The sequence below is a fragment of the Podarcis raffonei genome, chromosome 7 (genome assembly GCF_027172205.1).
Source record: "Podarcis raffonei isolate rPodRaf1 chromosome 7, rPodRaf1.pri, whole genome shotgun sequence".
In the NCBI taxonomy this organism is placed as follows: domain Eukaryota; kingdom Metazoa; phylum Chordata; class Lepidosauria; order Squamata; family Lacertidae; genus Podarcis; species Podarcis raffonei.
Genome location: NC_070608.1, coordinates 71,169,621 through 71,197,111, shown reverse-complemented (window position 1 = coordinate 71,197,111; position 27,491 = coordinate 71,169,621). Strand labels below are relative to the sequence as shown.

General features: G+C 42.4%; 1 long non-coding RNA gene across 4 annotated transcripts in view; it reads left to right on the top strand.

Annotated features, from left to right (window-relative positions):
• Positions 1–27,491, top strand: part of LOC128417884 (uncharacterized) — a 236,041-nt gene that overhangs the window by 201,508 nt on the left and 7,042 nt on the right. Inside the window, exons 2-4 of one of the 4 annotated variants that reach the window (XR_008331589.1) lie at positions 15,008–15,114; positions 17,304–17,422; positions 20,950–22,159. The exons of 2 other annotated variants lie outside the window; for them this stretch is intronic. This is a non-coding gene — a long non-coding RNA (uncharacterized LOC128417884). Of the gene's footprint in view, positions 1–15,007; positions 15,115–17,303; positions 17,423–20,949; positions 22,160–27,491 lie in introns of those variants that run through there. One more of the 4 variants, XR_008331590.1, reaches the window with a different exon arrangement.

The window sequence follows — 27,491 nt, the reverse complement described above, 5'->3', positions numbered from 1 at the left end:
ACTGATGATTCACCATGCTAGATAAGAAACTAAAAAAGTTAATGTTTTAGTTTCCTCTCCCGTTAGATTCACAAAATGTTTAGGGGGATGCGTACCCCAAGAAAAAAAGCACTGGTTAAAAGGTTCAAAAAATGTATAAAAACCTATTAAAAAGCATGAGATAATAAGATGGACTTGGCTTGATGCTGAAAAACATAGACACTAAATGTGTCGGGTACAGTACAGAGCTTAGCTGCTACCACTGAAAAGGCCTTCTCTTCTGTAGCCTCTTCAGAAAATGGGGAGCATCTGAAAATGATTAAATGGTTGACAGTTTCACCTGGCACATGGCGTTAGTAGCAGATAGTGTGGTGGAGCGTTAGCACTCACAAGATCTCCAAAATGTGGGGAGAGGATGGGCAAGGCGGCAGTAAGGGTGCACACTCATGGGGTTTTCGGATTGGCTCAGCTGGTATGCTTGCACTCCACCAGTCTTGTCATTTCAATGACACAAGCAATCAGAGGTCAGGTGAGTGCTGTCACTCAGGGGCGTAGGAAAGGGTGGGTGGGAGGTGGTCCGTCCCATGTGCCACCTTGGAGGGGGGTGACAAATTATCAAGGAACAATTACTGTCCTACTAGGGTGGTTCATAAAAACCTTTTTTTAAAAAATGCCTGCTCCAAATGTCTTATCTTACTACACTAGGGATTATATAGCTACATACGAAATTTCCTGCATATCAGTTAATATCTTGACCCTCCTCCACGAAAATAGCTGTTTACTTGGCCGTTTCCCTATGTCATGAAGGCTGAAATTTCAACAAAGCACGTGCCTTTGCTAGACTCTTTTCGGGCACCTGTTAAAAGCATTCTTCTTTAGGCAAGCATACCTAGATGCTTAGGAAGTTGAAGTAATTTTAATCTTAATACTTTAGCTTTTGCATGCTTTAAAGTAGGATTGTTAATTTTTCTTGATTTTACTGTTGTGGGTTTTTTGTTTTTTGTTTCGGTAAACCACTTTGCAGGTTTTTTAAAAAAATAAATTTTATTAAATAAATAAACAATAAATATAAATAAAATAAAATAACACAAACCAAAACACAATCTATCCTGTAGATTTAAGTATCTGTCCATAGTCGCCTACTTGTTATCAGAAGCTCAGAATCCACATTTCTTTGTAAGAAAATATAAAATAACGTAAAACCATTTTTGCAGGCAAAAAAATAAATCAATGTGTGTGTGTGTGTGGGGGGGTGACAAGAAATTTTCCACACCAGGTACCACCTGTCCTTCCTACGCCTCTGCTGTCACTCCATCATTTGCTACAAAATGACAGTCCTTTGCGTACCTGATTGTCAAATCATTTCATATTTAAAGGTTAAAACACTATGAATTGAGCCTGGAAACCGAGATGGTAATCAATGAAACTTTCGTAATACTGGCCTGATACACTCTCTCTGTTCCTTCTAATGAGTTAAGAGCAGTGCTCCCCCCCCTTAAAAATGTTTAGGGGTACTCTCATTTTGCCTCAAGAAAATCACCATTTTATAGTTCAAATTGGAAAAATAAATACAGCAAATGGACAAAAGTACAAAGATTCACAAAATGTTTAGGGGTATGTGTACACCTACTTACCCCCAGGAAAAAAACCACAAAAACACTGGTTAAGAGTGTTGTATCAATTTCTTACTGCTTAATTGTATCTTTGCTAATTCCTCCTCTAAGGAAGTTCAGCTGTTCATGTAGCACACTGTGATTCTTGTTTAAAATCGTAACATGTGTTACTTAAGAGGGGGAAGTTGGGTACACTTGCCCTAGGCCTTGGTCGGGGGGCACCAGGGGCCTGCTGGATTTACTGTGTCATGTCAAGTGTTTATAACTTTATTCTAACAAGACTCCTGCCCAGGGCCACAGGTGAGCTCTGTAAGGGCCTGCCTATAACAATTAGAATGTGTAGAATAGGGTACACGACACCAAGATACTCAGTAGGAGTGCAACATTTTCTATGTGGGAATAATCCCTACATTTGTGTAACCTTGACAGGCAACAGACACTGGTTTGTATTATGTTGATAATGGCACAGACTATGTCAGGGACTGTGCTGAGGAGGGCTGCACTGAGGAGGAAGGTGGGAACCTCCCCCTCCTCCTGATCCAGATCCTGAATCTTCCCAGGAGCAGGAGAACAGTATAGATTTGGAACAGTGGTTTGCAGATGGACATAGTTCAGAAGGCAGAAGATGGGAGATACTGGATGGGGAACAGCTAGAAGAAGAAACACTGGAAGAGAGAGGGTTAACAGATTCAGTGTCTCCGGAAAGCATTCCTTCGCTCTCCCCATGGTCAAGAAGAGATCGGAAAGTGGCAGAACAGATAGCACACAAAGCACAGAGGGTACAAACTTAGATTACAAGATGTAGAAGTGACATAGATTAATAGGGATGTAAGGGGGTGGAGTCCTTAACTGGGAGCACCGCCATTCTAGGAGATGGGTTCTTTGTTTTCTTGCTGTGGTTATTAAAGTTTCTAACTGATAAGAAGACTCCTTTTCCTTTGTTCTACTTATCTGCTGCAACAGGGGGAAGAAGCAAATTCCCTGAAGCTTGACAGATTATTTCTCACTGCAGGGATGTGACTCTGCTGAATCTAAGCAGATCTTGGTCTGGTCTTTGGCTGGATGGGAGACCTGGGAACATGCGTATGCCACCTTGGGTTTCAGGAGGGAAGAAAGGCAGGATAAAAATATAAGAAAATAAATAAATGTTCAGCCTAAGTTCATAACTAAAGAGCAGCAATCCTTACCCCCACATGACTGGTGTTAGGCAGTGAAGGTAGTGGCTTATGTTGCCACTGGCATTCCATGCCGCTGACTTCACTTATGACATATATGATGATGGTCATAATCCAGAACAAAGTTGGCAAGCTTCAGACTATTGTCTTCCATTGGATTAATGAGGTAGAATATAGCATTCTAGAGATATAAAAGAATTTTTTTTGTTTGTAATTCCCTCCCAGGAGGTGTTATTAACTCTGAGAGACAGCAGTCCACAGCCATGAAACTTAGGCTCAATCTGCTAACAATGTGTCTAGGCAAGAGCTGTAGCCTCAGACTTGGAATGCTTCTCTGAATAGGAACCAGACATATGGTGGTGTTATAGGTTTGTCAGGACATTAATTTAATAAAAAGGAAATCTAAATCCCAATGCAAAAATATATGAATGCCATCATTTAAAAGCTGGATGAGACTAATAACAGTCTCATCCAGCTCACAAGAGGCTATTTAAATGGTTAAATGACAAGGCTCCAAGTCCCATCCTTTGATCAATTCAATTTTAAACGCCCCCAAAGCGATGTACTGTATTTGAAGGACATTTGTTCTGCTCACTTTCTTATGCCTCGTAATAACTTGTGATTTAAGCACATGGGAGAAAGAATCATATGTGACCTGAAATATAGAAGAGGGCAAGTCCTTCCCAAATTTCCTTAAGCACCACCTCTAATTTTCATGCTTCACAGTGAAAAAAAACCCTCATACCTCCTTCAAAGCCCTTCCATTTGTCCCAACTAGAGTGGAAGCATGTCTGGAGGTGACAAGAGTTAGGGTCTGTTCAATGGCCAACAACTTCCAAGTTGCATTAAGAAGTGGCCACTCAGGCAAGAGACTTGATAACACAAGGATGGAAGAATGAGGAAATCCCGACAAAAGAACAGTGGCAAGAGAAATTGATGAATTATGTAGAACTGGCCAAATTGACTTACAAACTGCGAGACAAGGACAACTGTGACTTCAAGGAGGAATGCAAACTTTTTCCAAACTATCTAAAAAGACAGCAAAATGAACTGGACTCCTTGGCAGGTTTTGAATAAACATACAGAAATTTATTGGTTGCTAACATGATGGATAGATATGTAAGGATATGTACAATTTTATAATATGCAGAGAAAATATGTGAAGAGAAATCAGGGAGAGGAGCTGAGGGAAGTCCTTGGTGGGGGTGAAAGGGGGGGAAATAATGTATATGGTTTGATAATTTGTTATGTGGAAATTGAGCAATAATTTTTTAAAAAAAGATGTGGCCACTCATACAGGATTTTCACCACCTGAAAGAGTGTGCTGCTTTCAGAAGAGTCTTCTCACACATTCCTTTAAGTTTAAAGGAAAGAAGTGACATGTGTGTATATGTGAGCCAGGTTTTTAAGATCACTTCAGTACAACAGATATCCAATAATCAACTTTATTTGTGGCCATGTTTAACTTTTTAGCTTGAGGACGTTCTCAGTTTGATGGATATATGTATGCCATCCAGAGACAGCCATTACATGTACGAATGGGTTAATTCACACCACCTTCCCTTTTCATGCTGAATATCTTGCCTCTAGCTTTGGAAGCAGTCAGTCCTGGCATTGCTCTACAGGTTTCGGAAAAGGTACACCTTTTAAAAATCACCTTTCTTCAACGTCCCCTTCTCTGCCCCCTCAGGTTAAGCTTCTCAGGAAAGAAATGGTTTACAAAACACATGCTGTTGTAAAGGTTAACCTTCTGCCATCGCTATCTGATTTCGAAGGCCAGCTAAAAGCAGATGGGATTAACGTATAAGGGAAGCTATTAGAGAGAGGAAAGGGGGTAAAATCCGATACGCAGAAACTGTGTGAACATATCTAAAATATTTAAGACTCCTGCTAAGAACAGAAAGTGCAGTTAGTTCCACTATGGCTATTGTTTTACTGTCAAAAGTGGCCAACAATAATGAAGGTGGTCAGCTGTCAACCCAAACATCATGCTTGCTTCTTGAAAATTTCTGAAACAGTGCACGCCCTACCGTTAGGCAGAGTGATGTTCCCACCTCAGGCAGCAGCTGTTGGTGGGGAGGCCACAGCAAGCTTCCAAATGGTTCCTTTTTCAAAATATTGCAGACTTGTGCAGGACCACTGGTGCAGAAAGGCAGAATTTTTAAAAAAGAACTTAGACCAAAAAACTGGATATGGAACAACTGATTGGTTCAAAATTGGGAAAGGAGTACGACAAGGCTGCATATTGTCTCCCTGCTTATTTAACTTATATGCAGAATTCATCATGCGAAAGGCTGGGTTGGGTGAATCCCTAGCCGGAATTAAGATTGCCGGAAGAAATATCAACAACCTCAGATATGCAGATGACACAACCTTGATGGCAGAAAGTGGGGAGGAATTAAAGAACCTTTTAATGAGGGTGAAAGAGGAGAGCGCAACATATGGTCTGAAGCTCAACATCAAAAAAACGAAGATCATGGCAACTGGTCCCATCACCTCCTGGCAAATAGAAGGGGAAGAAATGGAGGCAGTGAGAGATTTTACTTTCTTGGGCTCCATGATCACTGCAGATGGTGACAGCAGCCATGAAATTAAAAGACGCCTGCTTCTTGGGAGGAAAGCAATGACAAACCTAGACAGCATCTTAAAAAGTAGAGACATCACCTTGCCAACAAAGGTCCGTATAGTAAAAGCTATGGTTCTCCCAGTAGTAATGTATGGAAGTGAAAGCTGTACTATAAGGAAGGCTGATCACTGAAGAATTGATGCTTTTGAATTATGGTGCTGGAGGAGACTCTTGAGAGTCCCATGGACTGCAAGAAGATCAAACCTCTTCATTCTGAAGGAAATCAGCCCTGAGTGCTCACTGGAAGGACAGATCGTGAAGCTGAGACTCCAATACTTTGGCCACCTCGTGAGAAGAGAAGACTCCCTGGAAAAGACCCTGATGTTGGGAAAGATTGAGTGCACAAGGAGAAGGAGATGACAGAGGATGAGATGATTGGACAGTGTTCTCAAAGCTACCAGCATGAGTTTGACCAAACAGCGGGAGGCAGTGGAAGACAGAAGTGCTTGGCGTGCTCTAGTCCATGGGGTCATGAAGAGTCAGACACGACTAAACGACTAAACAACAACAACAACAAGACCAAAAAAAAATGGGTGTGTGTATACTGAAGGGGGTTTGGTTGGTTGGTTGGCTGGTTGGCACATGCACAAAATCCATTATCACTAGCATTCTGAAATCCTACCAGTGGAACCCAGAGCATAGCAAAAGGAACTTGGACTCCATTATCTCCTTCCTAGTATGTTCTATGGTGCCTCTAACCAACATTCACTCTTTCAGAAAGGATGCTGGCATTCCTTTCCCATTCCCTGAATATTTGATGGAATTGGGAAAATTTCCTTTTGACTGAGGGCTTATCCACAATTACTTTTACCCCACTTTATCCAGGCAGAGGTCCATGTCAGAGTTTGGGATTTATTTATTTGTTTTGCCCCAATCTTTCTCCGCAAAAACCTGCTCGTTAAAGCTGAATTGGAGCAAATGTCCATTTGAGTTTTCCATGGATTGATGCTTGCTCTGGTTGAGGTTTAAAGAGTGGGATTTTGCAGGGAAAGCTCTGCAGCAAAACCAAAACCAACCAACCAAACAAAAAAACCACAGTGCTTCAATGTGGAGCTTTAAATCAGAGGAAGGGTAAGTGTGGAGAAACCCTGAGGCATTAAGCCATCTGTTTGTGTCTGAGGTTTACACAACTGGATTCCTTCTACAGTCCATATTTATCTGTGCAAAAGACACATGTATATCTTATTTCTTCTTCATACAGGCACATAAATCCTGACCTGACGAGGGTATTCATTTAAAGGTGATAACTTCTGCCTTTTGGGGGGTATGGCATGGTTAATGGAGTCACATAATAAAAGCAACCCCCCATTTATGAGCTCACATAAAGAGGCTTGGGCTGCTTCAGACCAGCATAGTGGTAAATGGTAAATGAAATTTTATGGCACCATTTTTCACTGGCTCATGTTAACCAGCCTAGTACCAAGGCTGTAAATTCCTCAGTCGCATTACAATCTATATACACTGTTATGCTCCTCAGTAAGCAGTTATTTATTTATTTATTTTAAAAGGAAGACACACAATATAAATTATTAACATTTTAGTTTACGATGGCAATGAAACCATTAAAAGAATGGACAAACTATGATACTTATTTATGCTTATGCCTTCCTTCCTAACCTATTAAAAAGTTCCTTGATTTACTTTTCAAATTAAAAAAAAAAGTATTTCTTAATAGTCTGATGTATAAGCGGTTCTGCAGGCTCAGCATTGTGTGTGGTGTTTATATGTGTCTGAATTTACAGTGGCCTTTGAAATGAGCATTAATAGAGTTCCATTTGCGGACATCAGGATGAATAATCGTAAAAAAGTGCCTGCAAAATCTAGCAAGTGTACATGAGGATGAGTGTTTGGCAAGAGCAGGGAAACTACTTAAATATAATTGAACTCACTTAACAGATTTTATGTATCAATCAAATGGCTTTGTTGTTGAAGAAAACCCCAGTGTTAGAGAAGATTGCTAGCTTGCTTCTCCTTCTTACTTATAATGGGCTCCATCTTTTCCATCTTTTCTGGAACAGCATTTAAGTTCCCCAAACACCTTTTCATGAGGCTACAAAGGGAGTACAGAAGGGTAAGAACACTCTGTTTTTACTTCCTCCTGTTCCCCATGCTTTTCCATCTCCTCCAGTATTTTTTTTTTTTTAGAAGAAGAGTTTGGATTTATCACTACCCGAAGGAGTCTCAAAGGGGCTAACATTCTCCTTTTCCTTCCTCCCCCACAACAAACACTCTGTGAGGTGAGTGGGGCTGAGAGACTTCAAAGAAGTGTGACTAGCCCAAGGTCACCCAGCAGCTGCATGTGGAGGAGCGGAGACGCGAACCTGGTTCCCCAGATTACGAGTCCACTGCTCTTAACCACTACACCACACTGGCTCTCGAGTACTGTTCTTCCATATCTCACCTGAAGGAAAGATACACAATCTTCCTGTGATGTAGACAAATAAATTTAACTCACAAACTGGAAGGAATTATAAATCTGCTCAGGAGAACAAGAGGTAGACGTCAATCATGTTCTATCTCCATTCTCCCACTTATCACCTCATCTGAAATGATTCTCTTGGATATTGACCTATGAGCTCTGAGATCCTAGGACCTCTGCCATTGGGAGTTCAGAGAAGATGCACATTGATTTTGCGATTGTATGTAAGATTAAACTGCATCAGGAATATTTGTATGATCTGCATAGACTTTCATATTATAGAGAATATCCCCTTAAAACAAAGGCAACCAGAAGAAGTAAGAAGAAATATTCAGATCTCAATGTGGGACCAAAGGATTATCCTGGACACAAGCAATAATGCATTGCTATATTCTTTTTGGGTAAGTGAACTGATGGTTGAGTATTAATACCCACAAGAAGAGAAATTACATTGTAGCATCAAGGAATAGTTTCAGAAAAAAAGCTTTATTTCTACCATCCATGAACTGGTAGAAGGAGCAAGTGTGATAGTTCACAAAAAGCATGCACGAGTTCACAGTCATGTGCACAAGCATATATACCCCTTCCAGATCCCTCCCCCTTTCTCCTCCTTTTCCCAGAGTCCTGCCCCATGAGTTCCTCTGAGCATGAACAGAAAGCTGTCTTGGGACCATTTTTGGATTCTTCCCAGAAAGGGGGTGAGAGGGTTTCAGAGTGTTCCAAGTTATGTTTCAATCTCTTGTTCTGGCATGGTTCCTGGACAGAAAAGTTGCAATCTGGTTAACAAGGCCAACTAGCCTAAGAAATGAAAAAAGCACTGTTCTATTCAGCTACCTTTGTTACAGCAGAGCGGAATATGCTTAGCTAATGCTTTTTGTCTTAGAGGAAATGCAGTTTTAATGCTTGAGGCGAGGCCTGGCCGGGGGGGGGATTCATGAACAGTTTTAGTGTTTTTGGGGTGATCCTAACTGTTCCCCTACATTCCCCCTCTTTGTTTTTGGACAGCCGCCAGGCCTGTCCCAAATGGACCACTATCCTTTCTTGAGGCCACTGATGCTTGCCCCAAGTTTGGGAGCTGGGAGCTGCCTGTAATTTTTGCTAGGTCAGCTGAGCGTCTCCTTTGACGGGGTGCAGAGGTATCGGGTCAGGAAGCAAACCCCATGCTTGCCACATGTTCTCGTTCTTGAGCAGATACCTCCCCTTCTGAAGCCCACATTGCAGCCAGAAAAAGTTTCTGGCATGGACTCAGGTGTAACGGTTTGGGCTGGGAAGGTACATGTCAGATTGTCACTGGCACTCTTTGATTTATTGACACAAAGCCAGCCAGTAGTTCGGTGAACCTAGCCTTATCTGTGCCATTCATGCACAGGGTTATTACAAAGTCGGTGCTGTGGTTCAAAGGGGCTTCAGTTAAGTTCTGGAGGCTCTGGGTGGAGCTCTGCCAGGTGGAAGCGAGCTGGGGCATAATTTCCCTGATTGAATGTCCCACACAAATACCCTTCTCTGCAGGGGTGGTGTAAAGCTATCCAGGGGCCCAGCAACCTTCTATAAAAACTGTATATGCAAAAGGAAAGGAAAGAAAATGAGAAAACGTCCTCTTTCAATCCATGCTGGATTCTTCAGCCGTGCAAAACGCCAGCGTCCAGGAGTGACATGAGCAGGGCTGTAGTCTCGCGGGTGTCGGGTCGTCTGGTGGGCGTTGGGCGACTTGGGTCCCTTCCAACAATGCTGGAGCAATCTCTGGGCATCTGGGTCCAATGTGGGTCCTCATCAGCTGGTTCATAGGGATGCAGAGGCTCGACCAAGGCACAAGGCATTCTGGCAAAAGCTCACCTGTTAAGAGAAGAGATAACAAAGATGGCAGCGATTGCACAGAACAAATTGATAGATAACATTTGCACATAAGGTATATTAACTCAAAAGGGTATGCTTGGCAGGAAACTTCACAAGGGGTTAACAGTCCTTCATGGAACTTTGAAGTGTCAAGCATAGCTCTAATGGCTTTAACCCAAACGTAGCAGAGTTTTCCTGCACAGCGAAGAAGCTAGTTGAGGTGGAAATGACTAGTCAGCTAGACTCAGAATAACTATTTACAGATTTTATTAAAAGGAAAAATGAAACCAGCAGAGTTTCTGCATACAAAACAAAGCAAAATAAATCCTTTCTTTCTCTCTCTCTCTCTTAACCATACACAGCACTCCTACTCCTAACTCCTAACACACCTAACCTAAACTGTGCTAGCATTCCTAGATAACAGAGTTGAGTGCTGGTCGTTAACCAATCAGAGTAAGTAGTTTCTAGGTCAAGCAGACCTTGGCTTTCTGCCAAGAGTAAATTGACACTGCCTTGAGTTAATTGTGTGAAGCCAGAATCTGTAAGTTTTCATGAGAATCAATTAACAGAAACTGAACAGTTCTGTTCCTTGGGTTAAGTTTTGCCAGCTGACATTTTTTAAAAAAGTATTTTCCTGTGCTCTATTTTTTTTCTCAGAGATTTTGCGGCCTGTAAGCCATGTTGCAAATTTGCAGTTCATGTGCCAAATCATTGCCAGTGTCCGTAACGATGTGTTCCTTGCTTCTGGCAAAGTTTCAAAGTTTCAAAATTCCTATGTTATGCTGCGGCTCCTTTTTCAGAGTAAAATTGCACCTTAAAAAGAAAAACTTGACAAAGTTCACAGAAAGCATTCACTTGCTTTTTTAAGAAAGTCATTTCTTCAGGTTAGTGCTTTGGGCAAGGGGGGTGGGTAACCTTTGGCCTTCTGGGTTTATGTCGCTTGACTGTAAATCCAGACAGTGTGGGGTTCAGGGAAGCTGGCTGGGGAGAATACAGCAATGTCCTTCTGAGATAGCTGCCAAGAGATAACGCTCTGAAGCTACCTCCAAGCACCTGGCACAAGGGGGGAAAAAGCTGATGTCCTGTTACTTGCATGATTTTTAAAAAAACAGTCTGTTCACATGCTTTCTGCAACAGTCTTTGAGCAAGAACAGAGATGAGAAGAAATCATTTTTGAGAAATCGTATTGTTCCCAGCCTGTGGGGGTGGGGTGTGTCGGGCCTGTGGGCATTCCATTTTCCAGTGACCCTCTTGCCTGCAGATGGCACACTGGCTTCTTCCCTAGGCATCCTGCCCCTCCCATGGACACCCTCCAGGATTAAGTCTTTGTCTCTGGCCTTCTGGCTACTTGCCAGCTCTAAGTGCCATCCTCCTCTCTGGCTGTTTCAAGACAAACCCCTAATTATTTTGGCTGGGTCCTCTTCGAAAGAAGGATTCTGATTTAGGGTGCTTGGAGGTCTGTGGTCCTGGGCATCGGATGACTCCAGGGGGTCATACACTCAGTGGGGTGGGGCCATCAAAGTGGAGTTTTAGCTGCCTCAATTGCAACATCAGTATTGTCCACTGCCCTGAGGGCATTTATCTTGCGGATTTCCTCAATGGTCAGTATTGTAATCCTAGGGCTTTTAATCCCTCGGGTTTAATTGTCTCTTTTTTTAACAATTCTGTCCCATGCGGCTCTCAAAGCCTTCCCTTCTGTTTCTTTCTGTCAATGCTCATCCTTGCATTGTGCTGCTTCTAGCCAGCTCTGCTTTATGTGGTTCTACATACTGAAACACTCTTTTGGACTGTCTGCTTGTCCATTTTCTAATTCCTTCTGAATTTCACCATTCTCAACTTCCTCTTCTCTTTCTTCCTCAGTCTCTTTGCTTTGGGGGTTGGGTAGGGGGAACCTCATTTAGCCCTGGTGCAGTTGCTGCATAGGGTGGAGGGGGGCTAATTATTCCTCCTCTTCTGGGACTGGCAAGACTGCTGTTTTTAAACTTGTACTTGCTGCCATAGGGACGCGGGTGGCGCTGTGGGTAAAAGCCTCAGCGCCTAGGGCTTGCCAATCGAAAGGTCGGCAGTTCGAATCCCCACGGCGGGGTGCGCTCCCGTTGCTCTGTCCCAGCGCCTGCCAACCTAGCAGTTCGAAAGCACCCCCTGGTGCAAGTAGATAAATAGGGACCGCTTACTGGCGGGAAGGTAAACGGCGTTTCCGAGTACTGCGCTGGCTCGCCAGATGCAGCTTTGTCACGCTCGCCACGTGACCTGGAAGTGTCTTCGGACAGCGCTGGCCCCCGGCCTCTTAAGTGAGATGGGCACACAACCCTAGAGTCTGTGAAGGCTGGCCCGTACGGGCAGGGGTACCTTTACCTTTTTACTTGCTGCCATACTGGGCACAGTTTGGCATGGCAGGGGTAATCACAGTTCTACTTTTCCTAAGCCATGGGGAACAGTCAGGAACTTCACATAAGTGTTTGGAGTCTATTTTTTCTTCAGGTTTTTAAAATCCCCAATCTTCTCCCTTTGTGGCGTCTTTCCAATTTTTTTTTCAGGAAACATTGCGGGAGGGGGGGTCATGGGAGTTGTTTTACTGCTTTTTCTCCATGACCCTGGGACCCTGGAACACTGGGACACCGGGATACTGGGATACTGGGACACTCCCTCCTCCTAACGTCATTTCTCTCACTCAGTCACAGATCACACGTTGCTTCCAACATTTCACACACTCAAAACATTCACTGGAGTGTCCCCACACGCACATTCAGAAAAACCCATGCACCTCCCCCAATCCCCTTTTTTACCAACACCAATACCACAACCGACAGTGCTTAGACTTCGACCGGGGCCCAGCAGCACCCTTTTTGCTGCTTTTCTGGGCAAAACCAAAACCAGTGGCACCTTTTACTGCCCTACTGGTGGAGCTGATCAAACTCTTTGCTCCCACCTATACCCTGTGGAGCTTACCTTGTTCCTCGAGGTACCTTCTTTTGGCCGTTGCTTTTTCTCCGGTCCTTGCAGTGTCTCCACTCAGGAACAGGTGGCAATTCCTCCCACGAACTTGGCAGGATGTGCACTGGAATCCTAGCTGTTCACCGCAGGGACGCCTTGAACCCACATCCCTTATCCTCAGGGAATCTGTTTTTTCCGGCCAGTGCACCAAGAAATGTAGCCTTATGAGCAGGGGTTGAGCACATTGCCTGGAAGTAATGGTAGAAGGGATCTGGGAAAAATTATTAGAATCAAATTGGAGACTCCCCTTCTATGGATGGAATACCTATTCAAATGAAGGACATTATAAGGACATATGATCCTGTTGAACAAGATGTAGTAAGTCACTATGGGGTTTTTTTTTCTGCAACAGTATCCATTTTCTTCTCTCGCTTGCTGTAGGAATAACTTCCCTCTTTCCTTATCTCTTACCAGAACCACATATCTGTTTTCCCCACCTGTAGAATCTAGGATCAGATGATATCTGCCTCCTAGCCCGTTCTGAAATTACTCGGCACGCCATGAGTACCAACAAATCTGCACTGGTCCTAAAGACAGTTAGCAGCTATCAACAGGATTTCTGTGAGGCACAATTATTTTCAAACATTTAATCCCATATGTGATTTTCTCTCATATACTGGGCAACGCTGGATTTTTGAAGCACCACAATACCTTGGGTGAAACTTAGATGAATATTATTATGACATCAAAGTATTTGCTGTAGAAGTGGGATTAGAGTTAGAGTGGCTTAGCAGGAATGGGGAAGTTTGATGGTACAGGGGAGTAATGTGAGGTCTTGACCAGCAGAAAAGAAAGTCAGCCCTATCATCCGGCGAGTCTTGGTACGCTTCAGGAGCCTTCTCTTAAAATCATTGATGTAATGGTTTGTGAGTGTATCTCTAAATTCCAGGAAGTGGCAAACTATTATTTTATTCAGCTCTCTCTTCCCTTGTTAATATCATTCATTACATACATAATCCAAGTCATCCAACCATGTCCTCTGGACAGTAAAATCATAGCTGTCAACCTTTGCCTTTTCTTAGAGGAATCCTATTTGGAATAAGGGAATAAGGGGAAATGTTGACAGCTATGAGTAAAATACAAAGGGGAAAGGGGTGGGGAAGTTTTAAGAAAGATAAAATAAACAAAGACAGCAAAAATCCCCCTCCTCCAACCCCCCCCCCACATAAAACACATAATCTGAAACCACTTTAAAATCAGCATGAAACCCAGCAAAGAGGAAACTGGTGTAAACAAAACCCCCTAAAGTGACGGATGGATTCTGATTAAAAACTTGAGAAACGGAGATTTAACTCAGGCCCCTAAAAATTATATTGTGAGTGCTAGGTGAGCTTCTCTGGGGAAGCCATTTCGTGAGCACAGCACGGCCAATGAAAAGGTCCCTTTTTAAGAAGTCACCAGTCTCACAGTGATTTGTATCCTGTGCAGCATTTATTAAGCATCCTATCAGCACAAAGATTTCTTCTTGTTCAACAGGAGTTTCCTCCATCTCCTCTCCCTGTGAACCCCCTAAATCTGTTCTACGTTTTCCTCCAACACTCTGGAGCATGGGGAGGGCATGGGGCACGTACCAGATGCGAAAGGGGAAAGAGAATCCTGCTGTCCAAATGGGAATCCTTTCATTGACAAAGCACTTACTTAGCACTACACTGGATACAAAGCTTTACTTCTAAATATTTTGTTTCAAACCTAATATTGGTTATTTTAGCAAGTAACCATCTTGGAAATCCATTTGTACATCCAGACTGTAACCCCCTGTACATAGGTAAGAGCTACCTTTGTTGCCCCATCCCAGAAGGTTGTCCACCACTGAATGCAGTCATTGGACTAGACTGTTGTTGTTGTTTAGTCGTTTAGTCGTGTCCAACTCTTCGTGAACCCCTGGACCAGAGCATGCCAGGCACTTCTGTCTTCCACTGCCTCCTGCAGTTTAGTCAAACTCATGCTGGTATCTTCGAGAACACTACCCAACCATCTCGTCCTCTGTCGTCCCCTTCTCCTTGTGCCCTCCATCTTTCCCAACATCAGGGTCTTTTCCAGGGAGTCTTCTCTTCTCATGAGGTGGCCAAAATATTGGAGTCTCAGCTTCAGGATCTGTCCTTCCAGTGAGCACTCAGGGCTGATTTCCTTAAGAATGGATAGGTTTGATCTTCTTGCAGTCTATGGGACTCTCAAGAGGCTCCTCCAGCACCATAATTGAAAAGCATCAATTTTTCGGCGATCAGCCTTTTTTATGGTCCAGCTCTCACTTCCATACATCACTACTGGGAAAACCATAGCTTTAACTATACGGACTAGACTAGAGGGATGGAAAAACAGTTCTCCATCCCTGTTATGCAATGAGATGCTTGATTTTTTTCCCCAACAGCTTCAACGGTTTGGAGCAAAACCCCTGCTCTACCTCTCTGACAAGGTTTCCTCTTTCAAGAATTCAGAGAAGAGGAAAAGGCTTTGAGGAAACATCCCCTGCCGAAGGTCAGTGGAAGCCGCCTGATGTAGTTGGCAGGCAAGTTCAACACGTTGGGTGGAATGAGAGAAAACTGTGCAGGTTTTCAAAGCCTTAGTTCTCACTGAGGTGGTAGACCTGTGCCAAGTCAGATTACAGGGGGGAGCTCACATGAGTGAATGCTGCTCTTTCTCTGGAGATACTCCATGACTTTCTTGGCAGAGGTTAAGCCCAGTAAGAGAAACAAGAACTTTATTTATTAGTTTGACACTACTAGGTTAAAAGCATTGAAGCAGTACATAATACAGAGATTCTCCTTCAGAAATCCTCTTGACAGACACCGCTAGGAATCATATAACTCTTTTTTCCTGCCAATTCCTATATAGCCAGACAATGTAACCAAGGACTCATCTACATTTCTTCTTGACCTGTGTCTAGAAAGCAGTTTTCTCTTTGTCCTACCACTTTCCTCGAGAAAAAAAACTCTTTAGCACTGAATCGGAGCAAATGCCCATCTGCAGAAAAGCCAATTGACATTCGCTCCAATTCTACAATAAAGATTGGGTTTTCCTGGAGGAGAGAGGTAGGACAAGTGGAAGTCTGGATGAGCTCCTACTCTCAACTCCTGGCTGAAAGAAGGAAGCACCATTTTTAATGCAATGAGTGCAGCCTCTCAGATGGCCATAAAAGCAGTTGAATCTTTAGGCAGTTATGATGTCAGGCTGATGCCATCTTAGATGCTACTCACGATACAACACTAGGTCAGGTTTTCCATAAAGCATGATAAAACCAGGGATATCAGAAGCCATTTCCTATACTGCCTTGCAGTCATCAAATGCAGTGCAGTTTCCATCCCACTGCAGTTTGTCTTCCTTCAAAAAACATGTTTTTCGTCTCCCTGTCCTCTGTGGCAAAACTTAGGCAATTAATTCTGTAATTGACACTGTCCTTGCCTTATTCCACCCTGTTCATGTCACTGCAAAGGAAACATAATACAATTGCAGAGGAATGTAGTGAATTGCTTTATGTATAATTTGTGGACGGAAAGCAACAACAGTGAATACCAATCATATTTATTGGATTGATTTCCATTTTGGGCATGGGACAAATAAGCAAACAATGGCAACTTCTGCTCCCTTTTTTTTGGTCAGAATTCTCTGACATTCTTTAGATAGAACATGCAACTTTGGGCAACAGTTTTCTGTATTTCTTTCTTTCTTTTTGTAAAGGCTCTTTAGTTAAGAGTGGCAGTGGGGTGTATTTTGCTTTTTCACTTCACAAGAGTGGACAAGCACAAATGCAGCATGATTCTATTCTGACACTAGTGGCTGGACTAAATAGGTTGTTTTCCAAAGCTACAAATGAATACATCTACACAGTCATCTTCTGCCAGCTTAGTTTTATGAGTTTACAAATCTACTATCCTCATATGTTGGGAATTTTATGAAAACTTGGAATAAATATCAAATAAGAAATTCCCTCCCAGAACACCTGTGTGATTTCACCTCTCTTATTTTCTTCAGATTTTTATAGTGTTGCATGCATTGCTGCACTATCTGTTTAAGTGCTGGTTACTTTAGGAAATCTGTATATAAAATAGTCCTGTAATATGCGTACAGTGGTACCTTGGTTTAAGAACTTAATCTGTTCTGGAAGTCTGTTCTTAAACCAAAGCATTCTTAAACCAAGACGTGGTTTCCCATAGCAGCGGGGACTCAATTTACAAATGGACCACACTCAACAGGAAGCGAAACATGTTCTTATTCCAAGGCAAAGTTCACGAACCAAAACACCTATTTCCGGATTTGCAGTTTTCTTAATCCAAGTTGTTCATAAACTAAGCTGTTCTTAAACCAAGGTACCACTGTATAAGAATGTGTACACAAATGCCGATAATATGCAAGATTTGTTCATATTTTTAGTAGAACTGGCTGAAGAAAAATAACTACCTTTTCAGGATCAAGGGGTGAGAGAGAAATTACAGAAAAAATCCATGTGAATAAGCTTGACATCAAGATTTTCTGAACAGAACATCTCTAGTTGCCTCCTCAGTGGCAAAATATAGTTTGTCTCTTGGCAAGAACCTGTTATCAATAATGCCATCCAACTTGCCTCAGGGCAAAATCTCATGAGATCATTCAGTCTACATGTGTGTGTTTTCTCTTCCAATAAATTGATTTTATTTTTTTTTACTTTTTTACCATTCTTCTTTTTGCAGCTGTTCCTCATTCAATGTTTCAGGGCAATAATTTGTGCTTTGGACAATCTGTTGCTGGTGGAAGAATGCCTGGGCAAGCTCCTCCAACCATCTGACAGAGCAGACCATCTGACAGAGAGGTAAGAAAGTTGTCAGGTTTGGAACCAGGATACTTTTGTATATATATTTTTAATTAAATAGGTATTTGATTATGAGCAGCAATGCTAATAATTGTTTCATTTTCATATATTACAAACTTACAAATCTCTGCATTTGGGGCTTCTTGAATTCCACGCTGATGTAATGAAAAGGTCATAAAACAGCTCAGAGTGTTGCTACAAGGACCTACTGTGTGTTAAGTATAGTAATTTAATTCACTGAAATTGTAAATGCTTGTATGCATTACTATGTGTTTAAATTTGACTGGTTGGTAAGTGAATTCTAGAGAGTTCTCTAGTCATTCTCATTTGATTGACTAATGTTGGTCACATGGGAGGTACTTCATGAAGGAGAGATTCTATTCTATGTGAAGCAGGATGGCTGTGTTTTGAAATCCACTGTGAACACTGCTAAGTTGAATAGAGTGTTGGAGTGTATTTTCTTTGCTTAAAGAAAGAGATTAAAGCTTCAGGAGAAGGTAAAAGTGGAAATCTCTAATAGGAGTTGCAAGGCATGGACAACTGAGATACAGACGACTGAGTGCTGAGTTCTCAGAAGAGGAAAATACAGTTGTTTGGAAGTTAGAACAAGGACTGTAAGCCCATGCTTCGAGAAACACATGACTGTAAACATTATGTTTTAATTCATCTGTAAGTTTCTGCAAGTAAAGTTTTTGAATGTTCAAGTCTGAACATTGGCTTAATTTCCAAAGAAGGGTGTCAGTCATATATATGATTTGAGCTTCTTAGCTGTGCTTTCGCTATTCTTATTTCAACACTCTGTGTATGCATGTAGCAGGAAGGAATTTAAATCATATGAGATTCCCACTCCCCTTAAGCAGTACAGTGGTACCTTGGGTTAAGTACTTAATTCGTTCAGGAGGTCCGTTCTTAACCTGAAACTGTTCTTAACCTGAAGCACCACTTTAGCTAATGGGGCCTCCCGCTGCTGCCGCGCCGCCTGAGCATGATTTCTGTTCTCATCCTGAAGCAAAGTTCTTAACCCAAGGTACTATTTCTGGGTTAGAGGAGTCTGTAACCTGAAGCATATGTAACCTGAAGCATATGTAACCCAAGGTACCACTGTATATCAGTGGGTAAGAACAGGCATTACAATGCTCTTCTCAATTAAATGTTCCTCCTCCTCAATCACAGTAGATTTCCATTGCAGAGCTAGATACTAAACAAGCTTCCTATCTCTGCGACAATGACCATATACTCTCTGAGCGTACCATGGATAGGACTTGGAGAGAGAACCACTTTCCCCTCATATTTTTGAGAAAATAATTTCTTGGAACTATGCACACACACATATAGTAGTATGTCTTCAGCATATCAAGGAAGAACAGAGCAATTGAACATTCCATGCTTCTTTCTAGAGTATTGCTTTTACAATTGGACTGGTTGCATCTCACCACATTGAGTGCCCCCCCACCCAAGAAAAGTGCTGAGGGACTTTATTGAGAAATGTACAGAGGACAACCCTTTCAACAGAGCCTTTTCAGGCATAATATCAGAAATGTAAAGCATTCAGGAAGAATTATGGGTCACATTTAGCATGTGTGGCAGGCTCTAATTTCTCACCACTAGATGAGAACAGTTGGAGATTTCCAACTTTACTAAGCCCAGCACAAAACACTAGCAGAGTATTATGGTTTGTGTGGTACTTGTTTTTGCAATCTCAAGTGAAGGGCAAAAACTAGATGTTTATTCATCCTATTCTGGGAAGCTATACATGGTTGGATGAGCTGAACTTGGCTTGGTTGAACACAGGTTGTGTAGGTGTGCAGTTAGTAGACTCTAGTAAGAAGCTCATATTTGAGCTGATGTGAAAGAAGAATTTCTGTTTGTGATAGTTGATTCTGTTGGCTCATTCATACATGCATGCCACCCTTGCTGCCACAGGTCGCATCATGTGTGAACCAACCCTTAGTCTGGTTTAAAATAATCCAAGAAATTCATGCACATAATTCTCAGGAAATGTTTTTTCCCCAATAGAATTCTGTGCATGATTTTCTTGATTCCTTTTAAACCTCCTGCACAGTTTATTACTTTCAGAGTGGAATAGGACAAAATGGAGCTTTTGTGTGTCCACAAAATAAAGCATTTCATAAACTTAGATTCCAAAGTCCATTTCTATCCCTTAAATTTACTGATGTGATGGCAAATAATGCTGAGGAGTACTGAAGATATGGATTGAAAATATTCCTAATCTATCTGATTTTTTTGATAAGATTGATCTTTTTCTTATGCCCATCCAAATTTTACATAGTTGCAGAGAATAACTTCTGCATAAGATTATCATGCGATAAACCAGACTTTCACACCTTATGGTCTACAAAGGCAAACATAGCCTACCGGACAAATTATTGCCTAACAGTCTATAAAATACTCAGGCTCAGTTTTGATCCGCAGCCTGCCAAACCATAGTTAGGCACACTCCCTCCCCGCTCCTTGTCTCCCCCTTCCTCCTTCCTTACATACTGGTTTAATGAAACCACAGTTAGTCGTTATGTCCAAAATGGGAATTTATACTTCATCACCAGTTTATTTTTTGAATGGTAGGACTATGATCTTGTTGCTTAGTCGTTTAGTCATGTCCAAGTCTTCATGACCCCATGGACCAGAGCACACCAAGCTGTGTGCTCCTGTCTTCCACTGCCTCCTGCAGTTTGGTCAAACTCATGTTGGTAGCTTTGAGAACACTGTCCAACCATCTTGTCCTCTGTCATCCCCTTCTCCTTGTGCCCTCCATCTTTCCCAGCATCAGGGTCTTTTCCAGGGAGTCTTCTCTTCTCATGAGGTGGCCAAAGTATTGGAGCCTCAGCTTCACGATCTGTCCTTCCAGTGAGCACTCAGAGCTGATTTCCTTCAGAATGGATAGGAAATCATCTTAGTTCCCTTCATGAAAACAATTCACTGGCCCGAGTATGTGCTCATAGACCCCTTTGTTCTTAATTCTAAGTGTACGTGGTCCTGCTACTCTGTACCTAGTCCAAGCTGGTAGACCTCATGGTTCAAGTGAAATGAGAAGCATATGGCAGAAACCTCAGTCTTGTCACCCCTGGAATAGTTTAGATAGAATCTTTCTCTGCTTAAATCGGCTAAGGATGTTAGTTAGGATTAAGGCAAAATCTTCCTCCACAATGGTGAGTTTTGGGGTGGGTTTTGTAAATGGGTGTGTGTGTGTTGATAGGTAGCACTTCCTGCTGTTGGTGTTTATCCCTTTGAGTCTTAACTATAAACAGAATTTTTGCTGCTCCCTGGAGTCCTAGTAGCAGGGGAGCTGTTTTGACAGATGTCATCTCCCCACTCCATAAGAATTCCTCTTGGGGGGTGATGTCTTGTGATGCAACACTGCATATACATTTGGGAGAGGGGTGGCTCAAAATAATAATAATATTTTTTAAAAAATAAAAATATAGGGTAGAGATTTTTGTAAAAAGATAATTGTTATTAAAGATTTTCTTAGGTTACAAAAGTACGTGCATTGTCTTCTTCTTTTTCAGGTTCTAGAGTCTTGCGAACAAGACTTGTTTTCCCAGTATTAGTTCACTTTTATCAATTAAACCTCTAATGTTTCCATGCTACAGAAGTCAAGCAATTTTCTTAGTAAATCTAGCAGATGTTTAAAGATAACTTCTGCCTTTCCTCTCTCAGCATAACATCCAGAGCACTACCCTGTTGTGTTACCAACACATTGTGATAAGAATTAATGAGGAAGTTCTCTCCAGGGCACTACAGATTGTGTCCAGAATTATCAAGGTTTCTGGAGACTAATCCAATGGTACTAAGAATTTTTATTTTATTTGGAATGGGCCATTGTGAATAGTCAGTCCTTTGCATCTGAGGTACTGTCATGGGCCAGCTGTGAGGTGTTTCAGCTGCTTGGAATCTGACGAGTATCATGAGAGGTCATGGTTTCCTGAGAGGAGGACAAGGAGTGGAGAATTATGTGAAAATGTTAAGGTCAAGGCATGCTCAGTACAATCCACTTGAGAACTAAAAGCATTATTCACCTGGGGAAATCTTGCTCTAGAATTCATGCTTAATGAAATTAACTTCATCCCTGAATTAACCTTATCCCTTTTATCACAGGAAAGTGGTTGTTGAGGAGAAGGCCCACTGCAGAAAACAGCCCTAGGTCAGGAAGGAGCAGAATCAAAAGGCCTTGTTGCAGACATGGGGCTGCTGGAGCCCAGGTGTTCCTCTTACTGAGAACTGCCTCACTTTGCTAAATTCTCCAGAATGTGGGCACATAGGAAGCTGCTTTATACTGAGCCAGATCAATGGACCATCTAGATTAGTATTGTCTACACAGATTGGCAGAAGCTCTCAAGAGTTTCAGGCAGCACATCTGTGGCGTTTGCCCTCCTAGGTGGGTCATAAGGAAAGGGTTAAATGAGTGTGAAGTGATTGGCCAGTGGGAACCCAAGGGGAGGAGTTAGAGTTAGAGTTGGAGTTGTTGGGAAGTCAGTTGGGAGTTGGAGAAGGAAGAGGGAGGATAAGTCTGTGGGTTGGTCGAGTTGTGTTGTGAGAGAATGAGAGAAACTGATAGGAGTCAGATAGACAGTTGGGATAATCAGTTAGCAGTTATTTAGGAAAGGTATAAGCCGGTATAGAAACTAAGATTAAGAAACTGACAAGAAAAATTATCTGAAACCATAAACTTGTTAAGGCTTATAAAATAAACTTGCTTATTTGATTTAATGTTAACAACTGTCTGGACTCTGTGTGTACCTGAGAGAACCGGGTTGGTGGCAGCGGGAAAGCAATCACAGTGGTGGCACAGAGATCAATAGACTGTCAAACATCCAGGGACCCTGTGTGATCACCACAACATCTTTCCCAGTTCTGCCTGAAGGTGTCGGGGAATGCACCTGGAACCTTCAGCATGAAAAGCAGATTCTCTACCACTGTCATTTCAATTTGCTTTTCCACTTTGAAAGCTCTGCTGCCATGAGACAGGATACTGTGGCAAACTCCACAAACTGGCTCTTTTGGCTTAAGACAATCCTTGAATGCCTGGTCACAGGGCACCTTCACAGGGCTCTTGAACACCTCCGGGCACACCGGGCAGGTGAAGTAGGACAGCGGGTCTAGCCACTCAGTAGCAGCGGCAGCAGCCATTGCCCCCTCCATGTTCCCAGGAGCTCACCTCAGCCAGTGCCATCTTCTCCACAAGTCACTTCCAAGAGCCTCTGCTGGCAGCGCGACAGCGACGCTCACCAACAAACCGGGAGGGAGGGAGCTTCCTTTCCCACTGAGCTACAACCCTTCCTCATTATCTTTATGTGTATTATCTTAATACTTTAAGAGTATTATCCTCTTAAAGTTAGACGATCATGGCACTCTAGCCTTGACTTAAAACTAAGGCACATAACCCCCAGCTCAGACAGCAGATGGGGAATTATTATTGTTTTTCCTCATATGAAACTTCTGCTCCTGGTTTAACTCCTAGACATCACCAGGTAAAAGGGATGGTGAGGCCTTAATTCAGAGCAAGCAGTCACCTGACCATCTCAAACTGGGCCAGCAAGGAGACTGAGGTAGGGTCCAAGGCCCTATAAAAGGAGCAGGTGCTGGTGGTAGCTGTTCAGCGACATCGGGAGCAGAGGCAGTTTTAGGGTAGCACTGGGCACCATGCTTCAGGGGGCACCAAAACAATGCTGTAAAATGGAGCCCAAGATGTGAGGAGGCACTAATTTTTTGTGTCGCACAGGGTGCCACTGATACTTGAGAGCTCAAAGTCTGCTACTTTCTGGAGGGTCATAGATGGGCTGCCTCTGTTCTAAAACACCCCATGTTTATATTTATCAATAGGTCTCTTTACGTGAGTAGGACAATTGTAAGGAAAATGTGTATTTAAGTGTGCTACACAATCCAGATGCCCACAAGCTTCCTCACAGAGAAAGATGGGCAACGCTCTCATAAGCTACATGCGATGATGCTGTGGGCAACGCTCAAAGTGTGTCCCCAGCCAACTCCTGATTGTCCTAAACCCACCCACCCACACACTTAACTCAGGCATAAGACTAGACACACATGTAACTCAGTCACAGACTTTCATGCATAGATTTCACATGTATGCAGCCACATGAATATATCTATACAAGTGCATATCTCCCTCTGTCATACATATGACTTAGACAAGCAAATCAGTATATGATAAGCCCATTTAGGCACATTTAGGTTGTGCACATTTAACTTTACATGCTTGGCAATTTTGTAAAAAATAAAATAAAAGGGGGGTGGAAAGGGGGCAGACATCTAGGAAAAAGACTTTGGCAGTCCTACTCACCATTGCATCTCAGGTGCTTTGACTATAAGGGATTTTGGCTTTAGGCACCATCTCTGGAATGTAAGTCCCACGTAAGCTATAGGCTTACTGTGTAGGACTGCAGCCTGAGAGAACCTCGGTCTTGCAACTTCGCCAAACTACTGAATGAGATAGTATCTTAACCACATGAGTTTTCCACATAATGTGGGGAGTCTCCACGCCTTCACTCGAAATTCTTGCTGGCAACTTGTAATGCAATCATGATTACTCTTTCTTTACTAGATAGAAGCAAAAGATATTGTATTATTATTATTATTATTATTATTATTATTATTATTATTATTATTTGCACTTTAAAATCTTTTCTTTTAGAAAACGTAGCCCAAAGCTACTATCTCACATTCTGCAAAAAACAGTGCATGCCAGATCCACAGCATAAAAAAGATGCCCTATGGAAGATGAGTCAGTGAGGCATCTCTCCATTGTGAAGAACACCCCTCAAGAGTTTTTTGTTTGCTTGCTTTTTTGAATCAGTCAAACAAATTGTTCTGGCAGCTGCTTCCTCCCCCCACCCCCAGCATCGAAAGATCAGAAGCAGGATACTTTGTTGTTGTTGTTGTTTAGTCGTTTAGTCATGTCCGACTCTTTGTGACCCCATGGACCAGAACACGCCAGGCACTCCTGTCTTCCACTGCCTTCCGCAGTTTGGTCAAACTCATGCTGGTAGCTTCGAGAACACTGTCCATTCATCTCGTCCTCTGTCGTCCCCTTCTCCTTGTGCTCTAATTGATACAAATTCTCAATAATATTCTAAAAATATGTATCTCAGATCAAGGGGCATTCAGCGTACAGTTCCTGCCACTCAGTTATTGATCTAGCTGTTCATTGTACTGTGGGCCTGAGAAGAAAAACTCATTTGGGTTGGAGGGATTGTATGCCACCTCTCTCACTTGTCCTCTCTGTTCTACCCAATAAATCACTTTCTTTCTGTATAGGCATTGCAAGCACAGGCCAAACGGGTTGCCTTCTACCTTTGAAGGTGGCTTGGAAGCTACGGTTAGAAGCTGTGGCCTTCCTCCAGACAGAGACAAGTCTCAAAGAGCATACAATTCCTATTTTAGCTCAAGCTCTCTGACTTTGCTTCTAGGCTCAATTTAAAGTGCTGGTTCTGACTTTTTCAGACTTATCTGAGGCCTGCGGACTTCGGGGAGCATCTCTGATACGCACTTTCCTCTTTCCTTGCATCCTGCCCTTTTGGGAGGTGAAGACTGCAGGGGTTTCATAGCCTGGCTTCTTCTGCCGAGACAACCACATAATAGAATGCTCTTGCTAGTGGGGCTTCCATCGGCCCTCATGCTGATGGCTTTCTAAAGTCAAGTTATTATTAGATGGCTTTTTTCAAATGGGTTTCCTAATGGAAAACTGAATGTGTGTTTAACTGCTGTGTTTGTTTTGAATTTGCTTTATTCTCTTCTATTCTGTTCTGACTGTGGCTGCTTATGGGTGATTTTGTATTTCTGCCCTTTTATGCATCTTTCACGGTTTGCAATTGTTTCTTTGTTTTAACCGGAGTGCCGTTTTTGGATTCTGCACTGGGGACCGAGAATGTAGCTAATAAATGCTTAAACAAAGCAAAATAAACCTGGTTCCCCCATGCTCTGAGGCAGTGCGCTGTAATGGTTAAAGTGCTGAATGGGTTCAACTCCCTGCTCAGCCATGAAACACAATCGATGATCTTGGGTCGGTAACTATTGCTCAGCCTAAGCTTATATTTGTGAAGATAACATTGTTTCACAGGAACAAAGGAAGTTGTCTTATACTGAGCCAGACCAGTGGTCCATCAAGATCAGGATCATCTACCCTGAATGGCAGTAGCTCTCTGGGATTTCAGACAGGATTCTCTCCCATCTCTACCTGGGATTTGACCTGGGCCCCTTTGCATCCGAAACAAATTGTTAAACAAAACTCTATAGTTAGTTCATATTAGTTCATAGTTCATATTAGTTAGTACATATTAGAAGAGCTGAGAGAGGGTGACTAGATAGAGTAAAGGCTAAGCCTATTGCTTCCTCCTAAAATCTTCTTTGGCAATCACTTGTAGCCGAGTAAGATTGTCTTCCATGAACATGATCTTAACAGTGAGTCCGTAAGTGACTGTGGAGGCCAATTCTGAATCCACACGTCCTTCCACAGTGGGGACATAGGTTTCTGGGTGGAAATTGATGACGGTGAGGGTTTGCCAAGCATGCCTTCCTCTTAGCACATTTCCCCCTTTCATCCTGAATTTGAGCATCTTCAAAGCCCATGACACCTTTGGTAAAGGCTGTTCTGAACCTGGGGTTAATGATCCTTTAGCATCAAAGAACCAGGTGTGAGAATGCAGATGAGTGGGGCTTCTCTGTGTTACAAATGACCAGAGCTTAGGTTAGCAAGGTTAGAACAGGTGGGATGTGACCATTCTTGGGGACAGGCACATTGCAGGGCAGGGATGCTGCTTCCTTTGGAAGAAGCTGGCACTGATTCGGATGTGATGCTCAGAGCCCCCTCCAGAGTAGGCACAGGTTGTATATAAACCATACAGCATAAAAACACCACAGTCTCCACTGTATCTCATTGTCCGAAAGGGAGCATAAACCCTGGTATGCACACCTGGTACCCCTGGAATCTCACACTGCTCGAAGCCTGGAGTGGTGCATAACAATATTACAAAACAATATTAAAACTGGATCCACAGTTACATCTAAAAATCATGGATGGTGCAAATGGTGAGGCCATTTTGCTGAGTATTTTTCCAGGGGGTGACTGAAATTCTCCAGCAGTTCAGTAGCTAAAAATATATATTTAAAAATAGAATATTATTTTCCACGAAATAAAGGCTCAACTCTCATCTTAGCATGGCCATTCTGTGTTGTTGGAGTCTGTTTCTGTTCATTTCCATATGAGCAAAACACATAAAAGAAATGAATTGGCAACTTTTTAGTGACTGAAATGTACCTGGGATCCAGACTCGAGCTTATAAAAGGACAGCAATGCTATTATTATATGCCACCGCAGGAGAGGGTATTTTGCATTTAATGATTATTTACAGCACAGGTTGATGGACGATGATTCCTAGTTTCAGACCCTGGGATATTGCGCTTCCATATGAAATTTTTACATACCCTGAAATATTGTGCCATGAGTGACACTTTTCATGTGTTGTGCAAGTTGTCATTTTGGAATGAAGTCTTGCAGCAGGGGGTAAATAAGGAATGCTTCTTCAGGCTGCACATTTGAGTGCTTCAGCTCGCCTCTCCAAAAACTGCACATTTGAATCTAGGCATCAGGAAAAGAGGTTGCTTTTGCTATTATTTCCAATGACAGCCTGCATTGTTCTGCCTTTGTTGCTTCTTTGCTAAGGGGCTACATGAAGGGCTGACTGCTTATCTGAAGAAACTTCAAAATGGAGATAATTGACATTGATGGCATGGTATCTAGTAATAGCTCTGTCCTTTTCCATTGAAAACACCCATGTCAACAACAGAAGGCTTAACCTGAAGTGGGCACCCAGTTGCAGGACACTTAGTTCAGGTCTCCCATGGAAATGGAACTTAAAAGTTTTGGCTACATCATGCTATTTTAAAATTACTTTTTTGCGAGGAACGTCCACAGTTGTGAAGATACCAGTAACATAGATGGCTGTAAAATCCTGTTTATCTGAATTATGTTTTAATGGGCATTGTGTAATGTGTCCTGACGTTTGTATTGTAATGTATTTGATGTGGAAAGTTT